Genomic DNA, 11,924 nt, shown 5'->3' on the forward strand with positions numbered 1-11,924 from the left:
AGAATCGAACTCCGGACCTCTGCACTGTGAGGCGGACGTACTAACTACTCGACCAGCGTGCCGCCAACTCCGTTACAATCAAAATTGATTTTTTAAAAATATTTGTTTCTAAAGATTTTATGCTTCAATCAGTTTCACTCTGTTCAACAACGTGGTAGCAAAAGAAGACAAAAGAATTTTTAAATTCATGTCAAGTATACATTGTTGATGAGTTTTTTTAATAAAAAAAAATTAAGTTGGTCTTACCTTTATAAATTGAATGTTATGAAAGCCCCGATTATAAAATTACTCACGTGTCTGGTATCTTAACTGCATGTCTTATGCTTCAAACAAAGCCATCCATATCATAATCATGATTGATCATGATGCGATTAATTTATTTGAGCCTCACAGTTATCTCCATACAAGTGATTGGAAGAGGACTCCGAGTTCAAGATGGCGGCTCAGTTTACATGACGTCAACGAGCCGAAGTTCCCTCTAAGACAGTGCTACCAAATCGCGATGGAAAGAGCGACGTGCTTCTTCGACGCATTGCGCCAGTGGACTGCACCGCCATCTGTCGTCAGCAGAAAGGTACTCCACCATGCACTCTCAGTCACTTTTCTGGCTGATCCGAAAGACGAAATATGTCACACCCCCTTATTACATAATTTTCAACAGACTGTTGAACATCACCTATGTGCAGTACATGCGTGACAATAACAGCGGCGATATAAATACAAACAGCGAGCGATGTCTCTTGCGTGAGGGCATGTGCCATGAACTGCCTCCGTCAACGACTTTCCCTTCGTCGCTTGAGCCAAACAGCTGCTCTTCGATCCTCATCCAAGCATTTCAACGAGAAATATGCAAATTCAGCAAAGAACAAGTGACAACGAATGGGAAAGAAAGGCTTTGTACAAAAGCACGGTATTTAAAAAAAAAATCTTCTGTACTTTCATTTCTCAAGATTGAAAGTATGAAGACATGAAAAGTCTCACCAAAATATTTACGCCACAGTAACGTTCATACATTGCGTATGTGAATGTATCTACGAAATTGAAGAATATGGTTCAATCAAAATGTTTCAACTATTTAAAAAAATGCAAGATGGATGTGAAACACAATATTATCTTTTTTGTCTTTTGATGGAAATGTTGGAGAATAGTCACATATGGCCTCCTCTGTTCTTTAATCTTGCCTTGTGACATAATTATGTTACATTTTAGCCATTTTTTCGCTGACATTGAGTTAGTTACAGTTTATTTAGTAATATTTTGTATTCACATATAACATTGTGCAATTGGTCCAAAAATAACTAAAACACTCATTCATTAGTCAAATGAATTATTTTATTCTACATTAAACACTGTTGTATTTTTAAAGACTGGTGAATTACTTATGTGGATTCTGATTAATAAAATTAAAAGTGTGATTTTCCATCCCTCCATTTTCTAAACCGCTTTATTCTCACGAGGGTTGCGGGTGTGCTGAAGCCTATCGCAGCTGTCTTTGGGCAGTAGGCGGGTGACACAATTGTGAATTTTAGTTTTAAAATAAAATGTTTTTTTTGTATTTCAAACGTTTTACCCAATTTGTTGTCCTCATCTACAAATGACTTGGGCCATTTTAAAAATCCATTGCAGCCCTTATGCGCTGAAATTTGCCCACTCCAAATTCAGACTTTTTCACACCTTTCGCCCTGACATTCACTAAAATTCACTTGTTCTGTTCACAATCAAGGGCGGCACGGTGGTCGACTGGTTAGCGCGTCGGCCTCACAGTGCAGAGGTGCAGGGTTCCATTCCAGCTTTGGCCTTCCTGTGTGGAGTTTGCACGTTCTCCCCCATGCCTGTGTGGGTTTTCTCCGGGTACTCCGGTTTCCTCCCACATTCCAAAAACATGCATGGCAGGTTAATGGAACACTCTAAATTGTCCGCAGGTATGAGTGTAAGCGTGAATGTTGGTCTATGCGTGCCCTGCGATTGGCTGGCAACCAGTTCGGGGTGTACCTCAAAGACAGCTGGGATAGGCTCCAGCACGCCCGCGACCCTTGAATTGTAGTACATTGAGTAAGCATCCAACTTTCTGACGAATCTATTCCAACTATAGGTGAACCCCTCTGACACGTCCGCTGCAATTGTTTTGATCTCAAACCTGGATTGGAATGAGACAGAAATGCTCTTGAACTCAGTCGCTCATCTGCAGGTGATGAAAGAAGCTTGTGTTTACTGGTACTCCAGCCTTGCTGTCTGTTACTCTACAAAGGTCTTGCCTCTTTTGTTGAATGCGCACAGTCAGAGTTAACATCTCGCAGTGTTGTAGAATGTGAAAATTCGGATCCATTCTTGTAGTCTGATGTCGGCATTAGTTTAATGCGTTTGAATCACATTCAAGCAAAAATCAAGGACTGGGTACTTTTTTTTTTCTGTGTACCTTCATACGAAGATATTCTGTTGAACAAGTTGGAGAAATGACCAATTCTACATTGAAAATGAACTCTGAATCAGAATCAGAATCATCTTTATTGGCCAAGTATGTAGAACACACAAGGAATTACAGTGATCCCTCGCTCTAACGCGGTTCACTTTCCGCGGCTTCGCTGTTTCACGGATTTTTTTAGTGCAGTTTTTTTAATGCTTTTAAACAGTGAATTGCGTTCTGCATCCTGATTGGCTAAGGCACTGACCGACGTGAACAGTCTCCGCACCTCATCTCTGTACAGCTTGCCAAATTTACCTTTGCATATTTTTGGTCTTTGATTTCATTGTATCAGTGGCGGATGCTGGTCTGTCAAAGAGGGGAAGCTCAATTTCGGCCTACATCATAAAATGTGTCAGTTTATTTATACGTGAATTCTACTCTCCGTTCCTTTTAAAAAAAAAATGAGAAGCTTGCCTTCACCATAAGATCGGTGATTGGCTCATTTTACTGTCAATCAAAAAGGATTCAGCCTCAGACCGCTCATCCAGTCATCATGCAGAAATCTGAATTTCCGGGCCAGCCTATAAACGCCCACTGTCCATAGACTCCCAGAGACGCTGAGCGTCCAATGGGCAGGACAAAACCAGCATTTGTCCAATGACTCGTCTCGTTTCAATGCATTGGGACAACCTACACTGAACTCTCGAGACGCCCAGCCTTCGCGCTGTAGACGCTCAGCGTCCACACAGTTTAAAGCACAGTGAAGCTGCGGGAATGAATGAGAAGAGAGTCGCGTCGTAACCAGTAATAAGAAGCTAAAAGTCTCACCAAAATATTTACGCCACAGTAACGTTCATACATTGAGTATGTGAATGTATCTACGAAATTGAAGAATATGGTTCAATCAAAATGTTTCAACTATTTAAAAAAATGCAAGATGGATGTGAAACACAATATTATCTTTTTTGTCTTTTGATGGAAATGTTGGAGAATAGTCACATATGGCCTCCTCTGTTCTTTAATCTTGCCTTGTGACATAATTATGTTACATTTTAGCCATTTTTTCGCTGACATTGAGTTAGTTACAGTTTATTTAGTAATATTTTGTATTCACATATAACATTGTGCAATTGGTCCAAAAATAACTAAAACACTCATTCATTAGTCAAATGAATTATTTTATTCTACATTAAACACTGTTGTATTTTTTTTTTAAAGACTGGTGAATTACTTATGTGGATTCTGATTAATAAAATTAAAAGTGTGATTTTCCATCCCTCCATTTTCTAAACCGCTTTATTCTCACGAGGGTTGCGGGTGTGCTGAAGCCTATCGCAGCTGTCTTTGGGCAGTAGGCGGGTGACACAATTGTGAATTTTAGTTTTAAAATAAAATGTTTTTTTTGTATTTCAAACGTTTTACCCAATTTGTTGTCCTCATCTACAAATGACTTGGGCCATTTTAAAAATCCATTGCAGCCCTTATGCGCTGAAATTTGCCCACTCCAAATTCAGACTTTTTCACACCTTTCGCCCTGACATTCACTAAAATTCACTTGTTCTGTTCACAATCAAGGGCGGCACGGTGGTCGACTGGTTAGCGCGTCGGCCTCACAGTGCAGAGGTGCAGGGTTCCATTCCAGCTTTGGCCTTCCTGTGTGGAGTTTGCACGTTCTCCCCCATGCCTGTGTGGGTTTTCTCCGGGTACTCCGGTTTCCTCCCACATTCCAAAAACATGCATGGCAGGTTAATGGAACACTCTAAATTGTCCGCAGGTATGAGTGTAAGCGTGAATGTTGGTCTATGCGTGCCCTGCGATTGGCTGGCAACCAGTTCGGGGTGTACCTCAAAGACAGCTGGGATAGGCTCCAGCACGCCCGCGACCCTTGAATTGTAGTACATTGAGTAAGCATCCAACTTTCTGACGAATCTATTCCAACTATAGGTGAACCCCTCTGACACGTCCGCTGCAATTGTTTTGATCTCAAACCTGGATTGGAATGAGACAGAAATGCTCTTGAACTCAGTCGCTCATCTGCAGGTGATGAAAGAAGCTTGTGTTTACTGGTACTCCAGCCTTGCTGTCTGTTACTCTACAAAGGTCTTGCCTCTTTTGTTGAATGCGCACAGTCAGAGTTAACATCTCGCAGTGTTGTAGAATGTGAAAATTCGGATCCATTCTTGTAGTCTGATGTCGGCATTAGTTTAATGCGTTTGAATCACATTCAAGCAAAAATCAAGGACTGGGTACTTTTTTTTTTCTGTGTACCTTCATACGAAGATATTCTGTTGAACAAGTTGGAGAAATGACCAATTCTACATTGAAAATGAACTCTGAATCAGAATCAGAATCATCTTTATTGGCCAAGTATGTAGAACACACAAGGAATTACAGTGATCCCTCGCTCTAACGCGGTTCACTTTCCGCGGCTTCGCTGTTTCACGGATTTTTTTAGTGCAGTTTTTTTAATGCTTTTAAACAGTGAATTGCGTTCTGCATCCTGATTGGCTAAGGCACTGACCGACGTGAACAGTCTCCGCACCTCATCTCTGTACAGCTTGCCAAATTTACCTTTGCATATTTTTGGTCTTTGATTTCATTGTATCAGTGGCGGATGCTGGTCTGTCAAAGAGGGGAAGCTCAATTTCGGCCTACATCATAAAATGTGTCAGTTTATTTATACGTGAATTCTACTCTCCGTTCCTTTTAAAAAAAAAATGAGAAGCTTGCCTTCACCATAAGATCGGTGATTGGCTCATTTTACTGTCAATCAAAAAGGATTCAGCCTCAGACCGCTCATCCAGTCATCATGCAGAAATCTGAATTTCCGGGCCAGCCTATAAACGCCCACTGTCCATAGACTCCCAGAGACGCTGAGCGTCCAATGGGCAGGACAAAACCAGCATTTGTCCAATGACTCGTCTCGTTTCAATGCATTGGGACAACCTACACTGAACTCTCAAGACGCCCAGCGTCCGTGCGGTCGACGCTCAGCGTCCACACAGTTTAAAGCACAGTGAAGCTGCGGGAATGAATGAGAAGAGAGTCGCGTCGTAACCAGTAATAAGAAGCTGATTCGGAACAAAAGTTGAGCGCGTTTATTTAGTCAATGACATGCCCACACAAGTGTACGTACACACACACATATTTGATCACTTACTTTTTGACATTTTAGGGGAAGCTGAGCTTCCCTTGCAGTCTTCGAGCAATTGCCTCTGCATTGTATACATAGTTCAGTATTGTATAATAACTGTAAAAAATAAAGCTGACTATCAAGTACCAAGTACAACTTTATTGTCAAATGTGCTGCATTTGAAATTTCGTCCCTCTCACATTTTTTTGCTTTTTTAAATAAATCCTACTTCACGGATTTCACTTATCACTGCTTCTTTTTGGAACGTAACCCCCACGATAAACGAGGGATTACTGTAGTCTCCGGTAGTACAGGCTACACTAGTATCAATAACAAGCAACTATGGTAAACAAGGACATGACAAATAAGTATGGAAAGACATTCCGTAATGTAAGGGTACCGTTGTGCGGTCGTACCGCCCACTGACAGCTGAATGGTGAGCAATGATCGTCATTTATGCAGCATTACTTTAGAGGCGTGGTAGACACAAACAAATGATCAGCATTTTCTCCCCAAAATAAATAAGATGACCTATGCAGCGTTCAAATAATGCCCACTCATGCGTAAGAATACACAAAAGAAAGAATGTGTGCAAATAGAGTGAAATAATTTTTTCGACCTAGTTTATTTAACGTGCATTACCAATAAAAAGGATTCAACGCTGGAATGTGTAGATTGCTCGGTTGTTGTATCGTAAAAAAGACTTAAATTTTTTTTACTGAAAACATTGACCTTCCGGTTGAGCAGACTAAAGTTGTTCTTTTGGAAGTATACAGTCAATGACTGTAGTACATCATGAGTTATGGAAACATGAGGTAAGGAACCAAAACTATTTTTTTTTCCTGAGACGTCATCTCATATTATGGACAGCATGGGATTTGGTTATACCTGATTTACAAGACCAAAACATTTATGCATAATACACGTGATTCTTTCTTTTGAATCGCATTAGCGATATTGAAAGGGGTAAGGGGGGATCGCAATTAGATTATTTTTCAAAATCGGTCAGCCCTACTTCAATACCAAGCCAAATTCAGGGATTGCGATTGTGCATTTGAACATGTAGCACTACCTTTAAATCGAAACGCTTCTGAGGTTGTACGAATCCAAATGTGACCACGACATGTGAGAATCATATGTCACACACCGTTTGATGCTAGATACCTTCAGTGTCGAAGGCAAACACTCGACACACACCAAAAGACCTGGACCTGATGTGCTTTTCTATTTGTATGCTCCTTAGCACAATGTTGCTGATTTGGGGTTATGTGTGAACTTATTCTCTTGGAGAGTGTCCTCGGTGACCTGGAAAATGTATCATGTGACCATTCCAAACAGATAAAAATCCTCGCTAACACGCCCCCCCCCCCCCCCTTTCTTCGCCCCCCTGCTGGCAGTACCAGCATGGCAGCACACTGCTACATTTTCCACTTTGGTTTACTCTGCTAACAATAAACAATGTTATCTTTTCATTGTATCTGTTGTCGAGGTTTCTCCCTATGAGCCAGGACTCCACACCTGGTCAAATAATGTATGAAGAAAAGAAGGTTTGTTCATTTGACCAAGAACCAGCCTCACTGTGAATGTATCACACCCAAAAATGCATGTAAACGAAATAAGAATCAAAAGCAACAATACAGATGGAAACATAAGACAACTGAATGTGACATCGAATTTAGCTGGTCTGGAGTGTGTTTTTGGACTTTTTTTTTTTTCGTTAGGAATGACTTATGGAGTGCTTTGGCATGGGTGATTGATAGACGATGGTGCCATCTGGATGCATTTATTAATTTCTATGGTATCACTGTTGTAGGAACTGAATTCCAATGTACACCAAGAGCGCCATGCTGTATATTTAATGATTTAGGATTACCGTCTATATTTAGATATGCTGTCACTCTAGTTTTTAATGTGTTGTTGAGTCAGATGCATGTCTGTTTAAGGGGCAGTCACAATGACAGATTTTTTTCTTTTCAACAAAAGGAGCAAAGACATCACCAGAAATTTTTCATGGGGGTGGCCAGAGTGACAAAACACCACACCGAGAGGTGGCCGTCCATGCATGCATGTGTGCATCATTCGTTATCATACCATCCACAGTCAGGGTGTCATCAAATAAAATAAGTATTTTGGGTTTCCTTTTCAAGACACCAGCGATTTACGAACTCACAATAGGAGCGGCATGGCTCAGGTGGTAGCGTGGCCGCCTCCCAAACTGAAGTTTCCAGGTTTGTTCCTCACTTTAAAAACAAATAAACAAATACTTTTGAAAGGCAGCAAGGTCGTCCAGTGGTCAGCGCGTCGACCTGACAGTGCAGAGGTCGTGGGTTCGAGTCCGGCTCCGGCCTTCCTGTGTGGAGTTTGCATGTTCTCCCCGTGCCTGCATGGGGTTTCTCCCTGCTACTCCGGTTTCCTCCCACAATCCAAAAACATGCATCACAAGTTGATGGAACACTCTAAATTGTCCCTAGGTGTGAGTGTGAGAGTGAATGGTTGTTCATCTATGTGTGTGCCCTGTGATTGGCTGGCAACCGGTTCAGGGTGTTCCCCCACCTCCTGCCCAAAGACAGCTGAGTCCTTTGTGAGGATAAGTGGATTTGAAAATGGATATACAGTGGTACCTCTACCCTGTCTACCGCTCGAGGACAACTGAGATAGGCTCCATCGTGCCCGCAATGCTCGTGAGGATAAGCGGATTAGAAAATGGATGGATGGATGAATAATACTGAAATTTTACCCAAAATCTCCTTGCAAAATGTACTTAAAATTTGTGAGTGAAAAAAAAAAAATTCGGTACCTGAATGAATATTCTACTCTTAAATTTTACTCTGTGTAGACTGGGACCAAATCTCGTCTTTTTAGAGTAAAATGTACTCCACGAAATTTACTGTAGTGTCTTCTTCTATCTCATGCATTGACACACTAGCTACCGGAAAAATCAGAGTGATCAGTTGTGACCGACAGGCGACACCAGTTTGCATTCTGCGATCACTGACTCATTCCTTTAAATCATATCTAAAAAGGACAATGTCACAAATATCTCTCAACTCCTTCTGAATTAGGTTTGTTCATGAGTGAGATGGGCAACATTGATATATATGTGTACATTTTTTATTTCACATTTTATTTTCATATTTTATTTCATGAAGCCATGACTGTGGTTGCTATGATAAACAGTGACTTTTCTACCATGATTTTTGCTCGGTATGGTGTGAAAGTAATGATTGATCGAAAGAATCAATTGTACTTTACTTTAAAAAAAAAAGTTTGCCTTTAGATCAATTGTACATTTCTTCACTAAATATGCTGTTAATATTTTTTTAAAACTTGTAGCACAGCATCAGGGTGTCTAAGAGCACTGCATCCATGTGAAAATGGCATAGAAAAAAAACCAAAACATTATTTTCCCCAAGGTGTGGGAGTGGCCAGGGAGGTGGACAGAGAGTGACAAGGGGTGATCATGGACACCCCTGCCCACCATGTAGCTCCGCCCCTGATAAGGAGGTTGCCGAACTCCATTCTGATGATCTGTTTTGGTTTTCTTTTGTTTGAATTGCCACAACACATCTGAACTGTGCCATTTGGGAGCAAAAATTTAAATCGTCTGAGTTGAACCACAAAGTGTAAATCCAGCCTAAGACTGAAAGTAATGCAGTTCGTTTAAAAGTGAAAATGTAAACTTTGATATCAGCTATGCCTTACGGTTCTCATGTAGAGTGAGAAGTAGCGTTTATTGTTATTAGTCTTCTGAGTTTTGACCTCACTGGCTCCTTCCTTCCTTAAGTTTACACAGCGGTTTGCATATAATAGCCTCTAGTTGCCATAGAAACCAGATCTTAGTACTGCTGTTTTCCTTCTCTCTCTCTCTCTCTCTCTCTCTCTCTCTCTCTCTCTCTCTCTCTCTCTCTCTCTCTCTCTCTCTCTGCAGGAAAAAGACAGTTGAATCTGAACTCTGCGCCCTCGTTTCATTTCATCTCTCCTCACAGCTCTTGTCACCTCCAGATCCTCTTTTCCTCATCGTCTGACACCCTGTTTTCATTTTTCCTTTTCTTATACCCTCGGCCGCCTTACTTCCCCGAGCTTAATCCGCGCTCACTGAGCTGCTGATTGCTGCGCCTGCACAACAAGGGGTCACTATGAGTTTATGCTTGTATTTACAGTGCTTGTTGCTGTCAGATCTGGAAAATGGGGTTTGGTCGAAACACAATTATCCGATGACAACTGAGGCCCGCTTGATTCACACCCTGCTCACGTACCATCAGAAGTGCCTCGATTCACATGTCCATGCTATTATTATATGGTCGGCTCCGCCATCCACGACGGCCTGATAGCCTTCTTGTCACTAAAGTTTTAGGGGAAACTTTGATGGTTCTCTTCAGCAGCACATAATGTATCATCAAAGCTGGGATTAAAAGTTTTTTTTTCTTCTTCTGTCTTTTTTCATGGTCTTGGCTGTCGGAAGAGTTGAGCTGGAAGATTTAAGCTTATTAGCTCAAAGAACAGGGGAAGGGAGTTTTGAACTGATGTATGGCAGACTTCAAAGATGGCTTAATCTCTCAGTACACATGCCCTATACAGGCTATTTATACTGAGGAGCAATGTTTCTTCCAAAAGACTTCCTCTTGCCACCCTAAAACAGCTCCGGGTATTATTGTTGCGAGTATGTCTAGACAGACGAGACTTGCCCGCTAATGTTAATTTGACAACAGGACCTTCCTTCGTCACAATCTTTGCCACATGCTGTCAATATCAGTTAGATCCGCTATTATTCAGATTTTTTTTGTCACACAAAGGTTGCTCGCATAATATGCCTCCGATATCTTAACGTGTTAACTGTGAAAAGGGATATTGGTGACTTGCCCCTTTATTGCTTTTGATTAATTGATAGTCCCCAAATGGAAAAAAAAGGTTGAAAAAAACCCTCACAAAAACTTTGCAGGTTTTGCAGTGTCCTGACGCATCAAGCGTGTGTGTGTGTGTGTGTGTGTGTGTGTATAATATATATGTGTGTGTGTGTGTGTGTGTGTGTGTGTGTGTGTGTGTGTGTGTATGTGTGAAAATGATCTGATAGATTTGTAGGTTAAATAAAAGGCAAATAAAGGAAAGAAACAAAAAAGTGTTTTTATTTTCAAAAAGTACATATAATGCCATTCTGTTTCATTATGTTTTAAAAATAGTTAGCAACCCATAACAAGATCGGGTTTCGAGCTGGTACGGGATCATGTCTACCAAGATTGAAGTGCAAACAGAACGCTCATTGTGTTGCGGTTACAGATTCGTTTGTTTTGATAAACGTTTCCACAATGAAAGCGCGATGCTCATCAATCCAATTCATGGCAGCAACTGAAAAAGAAACGAAAAACAATGGCATTATAAAGAAACAAAGCAAAATGGAATTATATGGTAAAAATCGCATTATATGTACTTTTCGAAAATAAAAACACTTTTTTGTTTCTTTACTTTATTTGCCTTTTATTTAACCTACAAATGTGTCAGATCATTTTGCCTGACCCTGTATATATAAAATACGCTTTGGCCAGTAGGCGGGGGAACACCCTGAACTGACTGCCAGCCAATCGCAGGGTACACATAGACGGTCAACCATCCTCCATGCTCACACTCATCCAGAAAGACAATTTCGAGCATCCCATTAACCTACCATGCATGTTTTTGGAATGTGGGAGAAAACTGGAGCACCTGGAGAAAACCCACGCAGGCACGGGGAGAACATGCAAACTCCACACAAGAAGGCTGCAGTCGGAATAAAACCCTGCACCTCTGCACTGCGAGGCCGACACACTAACCAGTCGACTACCGGGCCACCCATAAATATATATATCGGGCGGCACGGTGGACTGATTAGCACGCTGGCCTCACAATGCAGGGGAACGGGTTTCGATTCTGTTTCCGGGCTATTTGGTCCCGAGACCACCAATGTCAGAATTTCGTTCGCATTGCTGGCATTGAGTCGGATTTTTCCCAGTGAGCGTTGGACTCCACCAAGGCTGCCTTTTGTCACTGATTCTGTTTGTAGTCTTTATAGACAACTTCTCGGTGCAGCCGAGGCATTGAGGGTACTCGGTTTGGTGGCATCAGTATTGCAGCTCTGCTTTTTGTAGATGATGTGGTGTTGTGAACTCTCACTGGAGCAGTTTATAGCCAAGTATGAAGCGGTTGGGATGAAAATCAGGACCCCCAAATCTGAAACAATGGTCCTCAGTCTGAGAGGGTGGAATGCTGCCTTCGGGCTGGGGATGGGATTACCCCAAGTCGAGGAGTTTAAGAATCTTGGGGTCATGTTCAGGAGTGAGGGCAGGATTGAGCGGGAGATCGACAGGCGGATCGGTGCAGCCTGTTGCCGCCGTTGAGGCAATGTGTGTGGGAACA

The 11,924-nt window shown here is 41.7% G+C and overlaps 1 long non-coding RNA gene across 1 annotated transcript; it reads left to right on the forward strand.

Annotated features, from left to right (window-relative positions):
* Positions 1-462: 462 nt before the first annotated feature.
* Positions 463-9,042, forward strand: LOC109510683 (uncharacterized). Its single transcript, XR_002167167.1, has 2 exons — positions 463-574; positions 8,951-9,042. It is a non-coding gene; the product is annotated as an uncharacterized LOC109510683 (long non-coding RNA).
* Positions 9,043-11,924: the final 2,882 nt, after the last annotated feature.

This window comes from Hippocampus comes, unplaced genomic scaffold (genome assembly GCF_001891065.2).
Source record: "Hippocampus comes isolate QL1 unplaced genomic scaffold, H_comes_QL1_v1.1 scaffold122, whole genome shotgun sequence".
Classification (NCBI taxonomy): domain Eukaryota; kingdom Metazoa; phylum Chordata; class Actinopteri; order Syngnathiformes; family Syngnathidae; genus Hippocampus; species Hippocampus comes.